Genomic DNA, 17,497 nt, shown 5'->3' on the forward strand with positions numbered 1-17,497 from the left:
GCAAAAGACTGTAGAGTGAAGCCTGTAGTGCAAAGGAAAGGATTAGTGTTCTGATAAATATACAAAGTCATCAAAAGATACAGATGGCACAACACGTTAAATCACACAAGACAACTCCCTCTATGAGTCAGTTCCCAATGAGGCTGGAGTTAGGGATTTTCGGCCCTTATGTGGATTTGCAGCAGAGTTGGCAAGTGAATTTCCCATAATAACTATCCATTTCCAGTGTCACCAGACCAACTGGGCCATCATGAGTTCTGAACATATTGATAAGCTCCTCGGGAAGACGCAGCAACTCGGTAGGTGAAAGGGTAAGAACATGAGTTGCCAAGCATTTTATACAACTCCAGATTCCCATTAGAACAACTATTCGCCAATGATGGAAGCATTCATGTACCCAACAAAAGAACCTTACCTTATAGACCTGCTGATGTTGCTGAACAACCATACTTGTGGAAAAAAAATATCACTATCGGAACATATGCCCACATTAAAACGATAGCGCACACACAAGAACAGAAGGGATGTATATTTATATGTACACCCTGTATCGGATGTAAGTATCTCCGAAGCAACAGTTGTCAATCAATTCGTATGAGTGTATGACGAATGGGATACTAATTATAATGAGGGTGCAACCATATCAGATAATATTTATATAAAGGGAAAATCTTACAGTATGTAACAATATAATACTACAACTACGTAGCAGTGTTGTGCAGTGCAGGTAGTGCAAGAGTAATGTGCTGGACTGTAGAGAGGAAGTGGCGTGCCACCAGTGATGCACGGTAGGTCAGAGTCTATTGTTTACCCCTTTTAGCAAATCCGAGAGAGACCCATGCTCTTTTGCATGCTATGGTGAAGGTGAACAGAAAAGCAGGGAAAAAAAAATTCAAATATGCTATGATACAGAGTAAAACCACCTGTTATAATAGTATATAACATACGCAAATGGGAGATATAATACAAGGATGATTCAGCAACGCTCTTGGTTGAATCAATGATACAGGATGATATCCCATTAAAACATGCCGATATTAAGAGAATAAATGCAGAGATAAATTAATGCAAAGGGATGAGGTTAGCTTCAATTACAGGCGTTGGATGTAACTATGTTATGGAAATTAACAGTGGAAAAGGGGGATCGAGAGATCGTGGAACTGCTATTTATAAAGATGAGGGCAAAACGAGGTTGTTGTATGATAAAAAAAAACATTAGTAGGCCTACTTACAGATAGGGCTTGATCAAAGCATTTCCAGGCAACTTTTCCTGTTTTGCAATAAGCAATTATTTCTCCAGAACGAGTAAGAAAACGAGATGCAACAGAAAGTAATGTAACAAAGCAACATAATGAATAAAACGAACATACATAAATAATATATAAAAAAAAAGGTAGAACGATGGGCAAGCTAAACGAATCAACTGCCAGAAATTAGAAATGAACCAATGGAAATAACACATTTTTAAATTGTTTTCATGCCATGGGCAACCAGATTTACCTTTCCATTGATTCTAATAATTTCCTTCAACAGATTAAGACTGTTAAGACAGATAATGTTGTGAATCGGACTTCCTGTAGCAGATATTAAGATGAAACATGCCATACTTGTTGTTGTCTAAAGACACAGATTCCTAAACCTCTGTGTGCATGGTGGATATTAGGGGGAAAAGAGGAACGATGAAGCAAATTGAAAACTTAGGCACTACTGGTATTTAGAAATTAAAAAGGACATCAAAGAGGAAATAAGAAAAATCATAAAGAAGACCAATACGCAGGTAGATAATGTTATATAAAAAAAAAACGAAGAGCGTAAAACAAAGGTAACTGAAAAGAAATTAAGACTAAATTGCAAGAGAGGGAAGGAATTTGTCAGAATGGGATTATTCTGTTAATGTAGCAAAACGTTGGTCGGCACTGCTATATGCAGGCCGATTTTACGAGTTATGCTTAAAGTAAATGATAGAGAGAAAAAAAAAAGGGAATCAATAAGGAATGTTGTGAATAGAAGTTTAACAAAGAAAGGAAGTTTTTCACCTGATTTCGTTGATTCTTCAATCAAGGAAGGAGTGTCGATGCCTCGTATGCAGGCATAATGTAATACGCCTTCTATCGATCGGAAGTAAGCAACTAAGGAAGAAAAGAAAAGAGGAAAAGAACTGGAAAGGGGAAGAAAGTAAACGCAAAGAGGGGAAGAGGGAGGAACAGAGGCATGGAAGAAGAAGAGTGCGGGGGTGAAACGCGGTGGTTAGGGTTTTCGTTGTATGGTTTCTTTATAGGGGAGAAGGAGGAGGTTCGGTTGAAGATGGGAGGCTGGAGAGAGAAGCTGTTGCAGATTAGTGGTTGAGAAAAAGGTTTGAGGAGAGGAGACATGAAGGCTCTGGAGGGTTTTCGAAAGAGGAAGCGAAGGGGAGGAGTGCGGCGAAGAGTGAAAATTCGAGAGAGTCTCCCCCCCCGAAACCCTAACTCTATTTATGAGTTTTGCAAGGGTTTTTACTTTTTCCAAAAGAGGTCTCCCTATAAAAAGATTTTTCAAAAACGGGTTTCTCTTAAAAACCATTTCTATTTTTTGTAATTTTCTTTCATTATTTTTTATTTTTTTGTTCTTTTTTGAGTATTTTTATTTTATTTTATTTTTTGGAATGAAAATCTGAGGAAACAAAGACTAAAACCCTAATTTTTTGTATTTTTCTAAAAAGAATATTTACAAAAGTATCTTTCTGAGAATTTTAGACCATTTCGGGAAAATTTCTTCAAAAAAGAGGGTTTGGACCCAAGTTTTGAGAAAATGTTCGAGTTTTGATACTTGAATCGAGAAATATAACATGATAGATCCAAACAGATGTCGGATGGACTGTCCGATTTGTTTAAAAACTATTTTTGGTATTTTCTGTAAATTTAAATCAGAAAATTGGACAATGAGACTCAGATTCGGATTCGGACAATGGGTCCGGATCCGAAACCAAGTCAGACATATAAAATGAATTAAATTTCAGTAAAACTTGAGAAATGAACTGGAATTTAGATTTGAAATGACCCATTTGCTCAAAAAATGAATTTAGGGGCAAGAAGGGAATATTTAAAAGATTTTGAAAAATTTGGGGTGTTCACAGATGCCCCTCTTTGCTACTGAGCCGGTTGAAAGCCGTGCTTAGTGGCAAAGATAACACTCCAAATTTAGAAAATGCCCCAGTCAGCAGATCTGAACTGGGTGTGGAAGAATTTTATTTGAAAGACATGGTTTTTCAGGCTTAATACCTTATTCCGAATGGTTTTGGGAAGATGAAATCCTCGAAAATGATATGACTGAATAATAGAGATAAGGAAATCGTGATGCGACTTTGGGTGAAGGTCCCGAAATAATAAAAGATAAGAATTTTGATCAAGTCTCGTGGGTGAGACAAGATCAATGTTTTGAAATGACTCAGGTTTAGCCCTTAACCTGGATGGGACGAAGATATCTCAAGATAACCTGAATGGGGGAAAGAATATGCGAGGACCCTGATGGGACATTTTTGAGAAAACGCCTCATGAGATGAAGCTTAAGTAGGATTTTATTCTGGATGGATATACAAAGCATGGTTTTCTCGATGAGAAGAACCGTGATGGGATTAGAGGAAAATACCTCGTCGAAACGAGACTCAGGTTTAACCCAAACCTGAAAAAGAAGATACCTCGAGGTACGAGGTTCAGGCTTAACCCTTAACCTGAAGGGGACGACCACATGGAATCCTCGAGTGAAGAGACCATGATGGGACCTTCGGAGTTTGGACGAACAAATCCGAAAGGGGTTTGTGAAAGGAGAAAATGGGGTTCCCTAAAGTTTTGAAAAAGGAACGGTCTTGGGCGTCTCATTGTTGAGACTAAAATAGCTTTTGAATTTAATGACCTCTCGCAGGAAGTACAGGTTTTGACCCTTAACCTGAGCGGGAATGACCACACGGATTTCTCGAAACCGTGATGGGATAGGAGAGATACTTCAACTGAATGGGGTAACTCTTCTGGAAAACAACATTAGGTTGCACCAAAAATGGATATTGAATATTTATTTCATTCTTTAGAATATCTAGAAAATTTTGCCAATAAGATAAAGTTATAGTTGACTTCAACGCTTGAAAATGTGCATATGTGTGCAAAGATATTCCCTCTTTTACCTAGAGTATTTCCTCCAACGAGGTTAACTTCTCAGTCTTAAGAGTCAAATTCAAAATTTTAGCGCTGATGATTTTCTTCAAGTTATCTATTTCCCTGATATGAGAAGAGAAGAAATATTCTCAATTTCATAAAAGCAAGTAGTGAAAAGACATTGATAAAAGAATTTCGCATAAGAAAAGATAACTTCTGACAATTTCGGCAGTTTGATATTTGGGTGTTTTCCCATGATGATCTTTCTTTTGCACTCTTTTTGAGTCATTGGGCTTTTCGGGCTTTTACATCATCCTTCATTTGGATGTGTCCTGACTTTTTTCTCTTTTTTCGGGGAAGGGTACGTCACAAACTTCTTCATCTTTGAGATGTTCTGATCCTTCTTTACTCTCAGGTATTATATATGGTATTGGCTAAAAAGGTCTTTAGATGATAGCAGAAATCAAATATCATTTAGGGTTTGTCGGTAGGTCCATCACACTCGCCTTCATCTCGACGGTGATCTGAACTTTCCCTGGAAGGATCCTTCACAAACTCCTTCATCTCGGTAGATGATCCAAATCTTCTTTGGCCCCGGGGGTCTACTCGCTTAATTCGCCTTTATCTTGATGACAATTGAGAGATCCCTTTTGCAGATATTTGATTGCAACTTTAGAATGAAATGAGAAGACATGGATTTGAGGGGATTCTTTTATGGCTTGAGATATTTTCACTGCCTGATTGCCAGATAGCCGTCTTTAAACATGCGCCATAGCCATGATCAATATCAATTTGCTTCTGGCTTTTCAACGTCATCGAATATTTATTTCACTAATCATACCGAGGATATTTCTCTCATCCTTTTGGTTGATCAACAGGGAAAAGATTTGAATTTTACTTCTTTTTCGCAAAAAGTTTCACCGTTTTTGAAAGAAATACTAGAGGTAATCTGAAGTGATTCTTTTGCGCATTTAAGAATATTGGAATCAATAAATATTTTTAGCAAATTGGCAAAGTTATCGAGAATCCTCTTGTGAAATAATCACTCAATATAGATTTTGATGAAACTTTGAGTTGAACTTGGGAAGGAATATTTAGATTTTTGTTTTGACCGACCAGCTCGAAAGCAGGATTTGTTTGCCCGACCAGCTCGAAAGCAGGATTTTGATTGACCGACCAGCTCGAAAGCAGGATTTAATTTGCCGACCAGCTTGAAAGCAGGATTTGTTTGCCCAACCAGCTCGAAAGCAGGATTTGTTTGCCCGACCAGCTTGAAAGCAGGATTTGATTGACCGACCATCTCGAAAGCAGGATTTGTTTGCCCGACCAGCTCGAAAGCAGGATTTGATTGCCCGACCAGCTTGAAAGCAGGATTTGATTGACCGACCAGCTCGAAAGCAGGATTTGTTTGCCCGACCAGCTCGCAAGCAGGATTTGTTTGACCGACCAGCTCGAAAGCAGGATTTGATTGCCCGACCAGCTCGAAAGCAGGATTTGTTGGAAGTACCAGCTCGAAAGCAGGATTTGATTGCCCGACCAGCTCGAAAGCAGGATTTGTTGGAAGTACCAGCTCGAAAGCAAGATTTTTTTTTTTTTTTGGTAAAATGATTGGTATTGCTAGAGTTGTGACCCGAAGGCTTGGAAATGATGAATATTTGATGAAATTGTAACCTGAAGGCTTTGGACTTGAAATACATTGATGAAATTGTAACCCGAAGGCTTGAAAAGGATATACATTGATGAAATTGTAACCCTGAAGGCTTGACAAGGATATACATTGATAAAATTGTAACCCTGAAGGCTTGACAAGGATATACATTGATGAAATTGTAACCCTGAAGGATTGACAAGGATATACATTGATGAAATTGTAACCCAAAGGCTTTGAAAAGGATATACATCTGATGAAATTGTAACCCGAAGGCTTGATAATAAAAGACATTTGATGAGATTGATAGACATTTGATGAGATTGATAGATATTTGATGAGATTGATAAACATTTAATGAGGTTGATAGACATTTAAATGAGGATTTAGGATATAATAGACAATGATTCAGGTTTATCCCTTAACCTGAAAGGGAAAGCGATTTTTGAGGATATACTTGAGACTTGAATTTAAAAGAGATATGACAAGATTTAGGATTTAGGATTTAGGATTTAGATGGACCAGCACATTCGGCTGTATGGGGTCCAATTTATAGGATTAACCCCTTGTCCTGAATAAAATTTAAACAGATAGAAGGAAAATAAAATTTGATGAAATATTGATAAACAATGGAGAAAATTTTTGAGGGAATTTATTTACTTTGTAAAAGAACTTTCTCAAGTAGCATTTGTTGCTCCTATGAGCGATCTCAGGATTATCCCTTATCCTAAGAAAGAATACCTCGAATGTCGAGGTTCAGGTTTATCCCTTAACCTGAAAGGGGAAAGAATAGAATTTAAGAAAAGAAATTTAGAAAAAAGAATTCTCATAGGTAACATTATTGCCCCTACGAGAGGTCTCAGGATTATCCCTTATCCTGAATGGGAAAAGAAATAAAATTTAAGAAAATTTAATGAAGGAAAATTAATATAAATCTAGAAAATCAATAAAGATTGATAAAACTTGTATTTACAAAAGAATCCTCATAGGTAGCATTGTGGCTCCTACGAGGGGTCTCAGGATTATCCCTTATCCTAAATGGGAAAAAGAATAAAATTTAAGAAAATTTAATGAAGGAAAATTAATATAAATCTTGAAAATCAATAAAGATTGATAAAACTTGTATTTACAAAAGAATCCTCATAGGTAGCATTGTGGGTCCTACGAGGGGTCTCAGGATTTTCCCTTATCCTGAATGGGAACACCTCGGACAACGAGGGTCAGGTTTATCCTTTAACCTGAGGGGGTAACAAGAATAAAAGAATACCTCATGGGAAAGAGGCATCAGGTTTATCCCTTAACCTGAAAGGGTAAAGAATTGATAATATTTAATAGAATTGAGGAAAATTTTGATAAAACTCGATAAAACTTGATAAAATTGATGTAAACTTGATAAAAATATGAATAATGAATGAAACTAATAAAAATATCAAATTTAACTGAAAATTTATAAGATTTAAGAGAAAAAGGAGTTTTTCTGATCCTGCCTTCATATGGGATCTCTAAAGAAAAATGTTTATTTAAAAGATAAGTGAGAAAGCATTTTTGGGGATAAAGTCCACTGTAAGGAGAATGATCAGTGTGAGATCTGATCCTTTTAAAAGGAATCATCATGAGATATCATCAGGAGGGTTAATTTTGAAGATAATGGTTTAAAAAACCCATTTTAAGAAAAATCAATGTAATAGTTTACTTTGAAGAAGATTTGATCAAAATATTGAATTTTTGGTGATCATGAAGAAGATTTTGCAGAAATTCTCAAGATTTTTAGGATTTCAAAAATCCTCATAGGTAATATCATTTCTCTCATGATGATGTTTTTGGATTGTCCCTTAATTTAAAAAGAATAGGAGAAATACAATTTTTTTCAAAATAAATGCCCCATGGGGGGCGAAGGATAGAGGTATTTGATATCAACAGGTATGAAGAAAATTTGACATTTTCATTGATAGGAAAATATTGATAACAACGACTGAAATATTTACAAGCTTGTTGACCAAAGGTCACAAAAGACTGGGACTGAGTTGTCCCTATTAGGTGACTGAAAAGAGAGAAAGCAGAAAAATATTGACATGGTTTGGGAAGCTAGGCCAGGACGGTAGCTACTCTTTTTCTTGATCTTCCACCAGCAGCTTTTTGTCAATGCAGTCTTGGACAATGTTTTTGAAAACAAAGCAGTGCTCGATGTCATGCCCCATCGCCCGATGGAATTTGCAGAACTGATCCTTGAACCTTCCCATAGTCACAGGTGGATCTGCTACCTTGGAAAGTTTAACCATCTCTTTTGTTGTCATATACTCAAGAACTTCTTCAAGTGTTTGCTCTAAGGGTGTAAACTCGCGGTCATATCCCCAACCGTCATGCTTCGGCTTCCCTTGGGGCTTAGACTCTAACTGGATGCTCGAGGGAGGGCTGCCATTCTGCCTGCTGATCCCACTCTTTTGACTGAAACAGTCATCTCTGCCTGACCCGCCAATGTGGTTCTTTCTGCCACCTCTTTTGTTTTTGCCATTGTTGTTGGAGGAACTGGTAGAAAAGGTAAAGTTGGTCTTTTTCACATTCTGACTGCCTCCTGTCAAGGTGATGCCATGATAGGTTCCATTCTCTAATCCCATTTCAAGCCATTCGACTCGCTCTATTAATTTGATGAAAGATTTAGACGGAGAAGTAGAGATCAGACCCTTCAGAGGTTGAGAAAAATTGTTCAAAATTATTGAGAGTGCATGCCCCTCTGATATCAGATCTTTCATCCGGTTGCAGATGGATCTCAATCTATGAATGAAATCTTTTGCCCTTTCATTGTCATTTTGCTTTAGGTTGAAAAGATGGTTGAGGGTAGGCGGAGCCTCAGTATTGAAGAAAAACCTTTCAATGAACAAGTTGATGACTTTGTCAAATTCTCGCAGTTCAATCGGGTTGATGTGGTCGGCATACCATCTTGCTGCAACTCCTTTCAGACTGCGTGGAAAGCATAAGAATAAAGCCCTATTGTTCTTTCTGAATCGGTTGCACTCGACGAAAAATGTGGCCAGATGAGCCTTGGGGTTGCCAGTCCCATCAAACTTTAGGAATTTATGGGGAAGATCTTCCCAGTTGTCATCCCCTTCTAGGCCGTCATAAAAATCTGCACCGGTGTAGACCTTTTTGCCTTTGTCTTGGGTTTGCAAGTCTTTGATTGCACGAGTCATTTCTCTCATTTGCTCTTGCATTGGATCTTCTGCCGGGATCTGAAACTTGGTTTTGCTTGCTGACTCGTGCCCCTTATTGACTTTCTTGAGCCGATACAAGGGATTGTGAAAATATGTCGGTTGCTCTTCCTCTGAGTCCTCCTCTGCTGATTCTGAAGTGCTGCCATACTGAACTTGTTTCTTGCTGACTTTTCCCTTGGCTTTGCTTTTAGAAGATATTTTCTTAGGGTTTTCCTCAGCCTGTTCAGACATCATTTTGGCCATCACTTTCTGAAACAATTTGTATGTAGCTGAGTCAACATTGCTATCCGCTTCTTGGCCTTGTTGCTTGGATGACCTGATGGAGCTCATTTCTTCTCCTTCACTGTCACTTTGCTGGGGCACTGTTTCCTTTCCAGTCCTCATCCGAACCATGATGAAATGTCAATGTCCTCTCTGAAGGTAAGAATGGGATATTTAGAATTTTTTTGGAGGAAATTATGATGAAGGAGGAAATCAAAGTCTGATAATGAAAATATCCCATTACGAGGGATTGGGTTGTCACCAAAAAATTTGTGACAACCGCATTGTTTTTCTGAAAAAGGATAAACAAATACTTTATTTTGAAAGGGACATATCCTGACAAAAATTTATTTTATCACAAAAGAATTTGAAAGAGGATATTTAAAGAAAAATTTGAAGAATACAGGCAGGATCAAAGAATTTGAAGAAATTAGAAGAATAAAGGGAAAAATACTCCTGGGTTTAAAAAAGAGAAAATTTTGAATAATATATACCCAGGGGTTTTTGAAGAATATAGGGAAGATATAAAATATCATACAATCACAGATATACAAACAAGGATGCGCAAACAACACTCCCTAAAGCTGACTCTATATGCAATATTTGAAATGGCAAATAGGATCTTAATCCTAACTCTAAGATTTATATCATCTGATTCCAATCAAGGTACGCTGATATACTCAAGCCGAAACTCGAAGTATGTGGCATATAAGATATCTCTTCGATTCTAAGGTAATGGCTTCCCAACATCCTTGAGCACCTACCGATATACCTCGGACTATGGCCCTTAGGTACGTGGTAGGGGGGCGCGAACCCAAATAAGTGGTCCAGTTGTGAGGCTCTCTCCCGAACTATGGTTCGGTGAGATAGCCCAGCAACGTGAAGACCGGGACAATATAGGTAGGGATGTTTTCAAAATATGATCAACATGCAATAAAATCAGAAGGCTCTAATGCAAGTCCTAAAGAGATAGATTTAAATAAAGAGAAGCATACACTTGCATACATTGTTTTACATTCAATCCCTAAAATTGAGGAAAGTTGTATTTAAAACCTAAGTCTAATGTGAACATGGATAATCTCCTCAATATGGTCCTACCAAACCATACTTAGATCCTATATGAAAATAATGTCAGCTTAGGACAGAGTCTAGGCTCCTAAGGTTTGCATGGAAATGTAGCCGACATATGTTAGAATAAAGACTTAGATTATATAAAAGCAAAGCAAAGGCACAAATTCGACCGGACGAAGACGAGTCCCATCACGGTCGCCAAAACAGTGATCATCGCAAAAATTTTCCTCTCTTGTGGTTTCTCTCTCTTCCTTCTCTTTTCCTTTTCTAACCTCTATTCTCCTCCTTTTTGAAGGGAGTGGAATAAAAGAAAGAAAAGAAAGAGAGAAGAGAAAAGAAAGAAAGAGAGAGAAGAGGAACTATTTTGCGTGGTCTCACTTGACCTTGATTTAAAAATATTTAGAAAATTACTCGCCTTCGTTTTGAAAATATTGCGGGAAAAAATAGAGAGACGGGATTCGCTCGTCGGTACGAGGTTCGACCGTTCCTGGCGACTTTACCAGGGGTAATCGAACCAAGGATCGAATCTATGCCTTTTGCTTTGCCTAAATATAATCTAAGAATTTAATCTAACTCTAAATGCACAAAGAATCATGCTTGTGCAATGCAAGGATGTATGCTCTTTTGAAAATTGATTTAGAAATTTCCAAGTATTCTAAGATGAACTTGGTAAAGGAGTGAAGAAGTGATTGAATCTAACTTAGAATTTGAGATAGATCAGAGAAATTCTAAGTCTTTGAAGTAATCAGAGTTTAAAGAATAAATCTTGATTTTGGGAAAGAATGATTTGAAGCTTTGAAATGAAAGGAAATGAAGTTTCAAAGTCAAAAAATGGACTTTGAATTTGAATTTGAATTTAGGAAAGGAAATGAATACTTGAGATGAAATTGAATTTAGATTTCTGAAGTTTGAAATTTGGAATGGGCTGAGAAAAATCAAAATGGCATTTAAGAATAGAAATGGATTTAAAAAGAGGGGTTCATATGAGATGTGGAAATTGACTTGAATTTGAAATCTAGATTTTGAAATTGAATTGGATCTTAAAATGGACTTAAGATCTGGGATCCGAGATCCGATGTAGAATTGGGTTCTGGATCCTAAGATGGATTTGGATCTAAAGTCTGAGATCCAATGTAGAGTTGGACTCTGGACCCTAAGATGGAATTGGATCTGAAGTCTAAGATCCAAAGTAGAATTTGGTTTTGGATCCTAAATGGATTTGGATCTGAAGTCTGAGATCCAAAAGTGGAATTGTATTTAGAAGACTAGATCCAAGTTGATCCGATTTTGGATTTGGAATTTCCAAAATTGATTTGAGAATTTGAATTTTGAATATGCAAATGAATTTCAAAGTCAAATTGGACTTTGAAGCTTGAATCTGGAATTTAGAAGATGAATCCATATTTCTAAGTTTGAATGAAATTTAGGAATTGAATCTTGAATATACAAATGAATTTCAAAGTCAAGTTAGACTTTGAATTTTGAATTTGAAATTTAGAAGATGAAGAGAATCTCAAAGTTAATTTGAACTTTGGATTTGGTTAGAATTTTGAATATAAAATGAATTTCAAAGTCAATTTGGACTTTGAATTTGAAGTTAGAATTTGAATTTTGGATATAAGTTGATTCTACAGTTTTCAAAGTCAAATGGGACCTTGAAATTGAATTCTTGAATCCTTTTGAGAAATAGAGTTGAATTTGAATTTATGAATAGGATTTGATATGAGAAATGAAGGAAAGAATTACTTGCATTTATGAAAAAGAATTTTTAAAAATATGATGCAATTCTATCCTAAATGATGAATGAATTTAAATTTTTGAAATTGGATTTTGAAAGGCTATCCCATTCTTTAAATGAATTAAAATAAGATTGAAGATATAATACATCCTTGACTATGGTCATTGAATGTATTATATAATAATCTATATTTAAATTCAGGTGAAGAATGAAACACATTTGGTGCTTTTATAGAATTTAAAATGAAATTAACTCTCAATATACCCTGACTATGGCCATTGGTATATATTTTGAATTAATTTTAAGTTAAATTCTGATAAAAGAAAAAAATATTTAAGGAAATATGATGAATTTTGAAAACGGATCCAGTGTGGGTCTAATGTTATTTCGTAAAAGATAAAAATCCTAAGTCTTGTTTACATCCTGACTATGGCCATTGATGTAAATCATCAACTTAGGACTAATTACCTCTTACGGAATGGTGCACGTGCCATTCGTGTTTCACCATTTGTGAGATTTTGGAAAATAAAGATGGAAACATGAAAATAAACAATTTATGATATTAACAATGCTCATTCATTCTATCTTAAACAGGAAATGTGAATGATTCTCATTATATCCAGCTATTATAAATCTGAATTTGAAATAGAAATTATAACTCCTAAGCTAAGAAAAAGAACATATCCCTTTTCTACATTTAAAGTTTAACACAAGGCAAAAAATGAATGTAGAAGGTGTTTTGAGAATATCATATCTTAATGTTGGTATGCCTATGGTTATATCTAAGTCATGATGGAAATGCACATGTTAATGAGAATGCAATGCCTAATGTATGGGCCTGAATGTACTTATGCTAAACAAAAGAAAAAATGCCTACACAATGCCTGTATACAATATATGAAGAGAGGTACAAAGAATTGCCTAAATGCCTATGTTAGTGGAGAATGCTTGGATATGTGAAACCATAACAACTTAGGGGCTGTTGGTGAATATACATGGGTTTAAGACAACTCAAGAGCCACCGTGAGTGCAAATGAACTAACAGCAGCTTTTAGGCTGCTGAGACTGTAGGAATTTTTCTAGCCCTTTTACTATTTCTGTCACCTTGGTAAAGAGCAAATTTTAAGAAAACATTCGTTTATTCTCAACTTTTCCACTAGCAACTTTATTTGTATGCAAATTAACCATCTTTGTACCCAGCAGTGTTACATAAAGAAGAAAGTTAGAACTTTCATCAAAAATGGCATTGATCTGCGGAGCATTTTCTGTGTTAAAGTGGGAAAATCACTGAACATCTTTTGAGAAATTGATTGTTTCCATCAAATGCCTAGATTCATGATTGTAAAGAGTGTTTTTATTTCTGCTACCTGACCACATTCATGGAGGTACTGTAAAAGAGGCAGTCCATGGTATAGCATTTATACCTTAATCTGTTCATATTAACCAAAGTTGCCTACTGTTAGGCAAAAGGCTGCTGCACATCTGATTCCTCACCCAAATATTTTAACAAAAGGAAATATTTATGGATAGAGAACACAACATATAACAGACCGACATTTAATTAGTAAAACATATATCATGATGCAAAGGCTAGCACTTCAATGTATTTTCAATGAGACCCAAAAATCTGGTTTGAAACCTCAATGAATCAGGTTATCCATATATCGCACAGCAAGTATAATGAATTCAAAATATTCAAGAATTTCTCCTCACTAACCAGAAATGGTATTATTAGTTTGAAAACTATATGAGGGGATCTTACCTCTTGGATCGGACAGAGTATTCTTACTCAACTCTGATGGAGATAATAATTCCTTCCACGTGTCCTGCGATGCTGAATCCTTACACAGGTCCACCACCGGGCCTTTATTATTCCACTTTTAAAGAATAAAAAGGGGAACTCTCATCTTTTTTTTGATTTGTCAATGATCATCGAACTGCTGAAATCAAAACAAGCATTAACGCCAACTGTTGGGGAAATCCAAAAGGATGAAGGACTTCCTAGTTGCAGAAGACTGTAGAGTGAAGCCTGTAGTGCAAAGGAAAGGATTAGTGTTCTGATAAATATACAAAGTCATCAAAAGATACAGATGGCACAACACGTTAAATCACACAAGACAACTCCCTCTATGAGTCAGTTCCCAATGAGGCTGGAGTTAGGGATTTTCAGCCCTTATGTGGATTTGCAGCAGAGTTGGCAAGTGAATTTCCCATAATAACTATCCATTTCCAGTGTCACCAGACCAACTGGGCCATTATGAATTCTGAACATATTGATAAGCTCCCCGGGAAGACGCAGCAACTTGGTAGGTGAAAGGGTAAGAACATGAGTTGCCAAGCATTTTATTCAACTCCAGATTCCCATTAGAACAACTATTCGCCAGTGATGGAAGCATTCATGTACCCAACAAAAGAACCTTACCTTATAGACCTGCTGATGTTGCTGAACAACCATACTTGTGGAAAAAAAAATATCACTATCGGAACATATGCCCACATTAAAACGATAGCGCACACACAGGAACAGAAGGGATGTATATTTATATGTACACCCTGTATCAGATGTAAGTATCTCCGAAGCAACAACTGTCAATCAAGTCGTATGAGTGTATGATGAATGGGATACTAATTATAATGAGGGTGCAACCATATCAGATAATATTTGTATAAAGGGAAAATCTTACAGTATGTAACAATATAATACTACAACTACGTAGCAGTGTTGTGCAGTGCAGGTAGTGCAAGAGTAATGTGCTGGACTGTAGAGAGAAAGTGGCATGCCACCAGTGATGCACGGTAGGTCAGAGTCTATTGTTTACCCCTTTTAGCAAATCCGAGAGAGACCCACGCTCTTTTGCATGCTATGGTGAAGGTGAACAGAAAAGAAGGGAAATTTTTTTTTTCAAATATGCTATGATACAGAGTAAAACCACCTGTTATAATGGTATATAACATACGCAAATGGGAGATATAAAACAAGGATGATTCAGCAACGCACTTGGTTGAATCAATGATACAGGATGATATCCCATTAAAACATGCCGATATTAAGAGAATAAATGCAGAGATAAATTAATGCAAAGGGATGAGGTTAGCTTCAATTACACGCGTTGGATGTAACTATGTTATGGAAATTAACAGTGGAAAAGGGGGATCGAGAGATCGTGGAACTGCTATTTATAAAGATGAGGGCAAAACGAGGTTGCTGTATGATAAAAAAAACGTTAGTAGGCCTACTTACATATAGGGCTTGATCAAAGCATTTCCAGGCAACTTTTCCTGTTTTGCAATAAGCAATTATTTCTCCAGAACGAGTAAGAAAACGAGATGCAACAGAAAGTAATGTAACGAAGCAACATAATGAATAAAACGAACATACAGAAATAATATATAAAAAAAAAATAGGTAGAACGATGGGCAAGCTAAACGAATCAACTGCCAGAAATTAGAAATGAACCAATGGAAATAACACATTTTTAAATTATTTTCATGCCATGGGCAACCAAATTTACCTTTCCATTGATTCTAATAATTTCCTTCAACAGATTAAGACTGTTAAGACAGATAATGCTGTGAATCGGACTTCCTGTAGCAGATATTAAGATGAAACATGCCATACTTGTTGTTGTCTAAAGACACAGATTCCTAAACCTCTGTGTGCATGGTGGATATTAGGGGGAAAAGAGGAACGATGAAGCAAATTGGAAACTTAGGCACTATTGGTATTTAGAAATTAAAAAGGACATCAAAGAGGAAATAAGAAAAATCATAAAGAAGACCAATACGCAGGTAGATAATGTTATATAAAAAAAAACGAAGAGCGTAAAACAAAGGTAACTGAAAAGAAATTAAGACTAAATTGCAAGAGAGGGAAGGAATTTGTCGGAATGGGATTATTTCGTTAATGTTGCAAAACGTAGGTCGGCACTGCTATATGCAGGCCGATTTTATGAGTTATGCTTAAAGTAAATGATAGAGAGAAAAAAAAAAAAAAAAGGAATCAATAAGGAATGTTGTGAATAGAAGTTTAACAAAGAAAGGAAGTTTTTCACCTGATTTCGTTGATTCTTCAATCAAGGAAGGAGTGTCGATGCCTCGTATGCAGGCATAATGTAATACGCCTTCTATCGATCGGAAGTAAGCAACTAAGGAAGAAAAGAAAAGAGGAAAAGAACTGGAAAGGGGAAGAAAGTAAACGCAAAGAGGGGAAGAGGGAGGAACAAAGGCGTGGAAGAAGAAGGGTGCGCGGGTGAAACGCGGTGGTTAGGGTTTTCGTTGTATGGTTTCTTTATAGGGGAGAAGGAGGAGGTTCGGTTGAAGATGGGAGGCTGGAGAGAGAAGCTATTGCAGATTAGTGGTTGAGAAAAAGGTTTGAGGAGAGGAGACATGAAGGCTCTGGAGGGTTTTCGAAAGAGGAAGCGAAGGGGAGGAGTGCGGCGAAGAGAGAAAATTCAAGAGAGTCTCCCCCACCCCCCCCAAAACCCTAACTCTATTTGTGAGTTTTGCAAGGGTTTTTACTTTTTCCAAAAGTGGTCTCCCTATAAAAAGATTTTTCAAAAACGGGTTTCTCTTAAAAACCATTTCTATTTTTTGTAATTTTCTTTCATTATTTTTGATTTTTTTGTTCTTTTTCTGAGTATTTTTTTTTTTTTTTTTGGAATGAAAATCTGAGGAAACAAAGACTAAAACCCTAATTTTTTTGTATTTTTCTAAAAAAAATATTTATAAAAGTATCTTCTTGAGAATTTTAGACCATTTCGGGAAAATTTCTTCAAAAAAGAGGGTTTGGACCCAAGTTTTGAGAAAATGTTTGAGTTTTGATACTTGAATCGAGAAATATAACATGATATATCCAAACGGATGTCTGATGGACTGTCTGATTTGTTTAAAAACTATTTTTGGTATTTTCTGTAAATTTAAATCAGAAAATTGGACAATGAGACTCAGATTCGGATTCGGACTCGGACAATGGGTCCGGATCCGAAACCAAGTCAGACATATAAAATGAATTAAATTTCAGTAAAACTTGAGAAATGAACTGGAATTTAGATTTGAAATGACCCATTTGCTCAAAAAATGAATTTAGGGGCAAGAAGGGAATATTTAAAAGATTTTGAAAAATTTGGGGTGTTCACATCATGCCAAAGAGAGGAGGGGGCATTGTTGGAAATAAACATCACCCACCAAAAACATGAGATTTGGGTGAAGATTTAATGCTTTGAAAATTTGGTAACTTCCCCCTAGATAGAGGAGTTAAATTAGAGATTTTTGGTAAGGAGTTACATTAGGCGTCTCTCTCTCTCTCTCTCTCTCTCTCTCTCTCTCTCTCTCTCTCTCTCTCTCTCTCTCTCGGTGGTGGTCGACCTCTATTGTTGGACTGTTTGGACCTCCCTTGCTGAACGCGTGAACAGCCATTATCGACGTGGGGTGCCGCTCTAACGAAGAG

This window comes from Nuphar pumila, chromosome 13 (genome assembly GCF_984573655.1).
Source record: "Nuphar pumila chromosome 13, dmNupPumi1.hap1.1, whole genome shotgun sequence".
In the NCBI taxonomy this organism is placed as follows: Eukaryota; Viridiplantae; Streptophyta; class Magnoliopsida; order Nymphaeales; family Nymphaeaceae; genus Nuphar; species Nuphar pumila.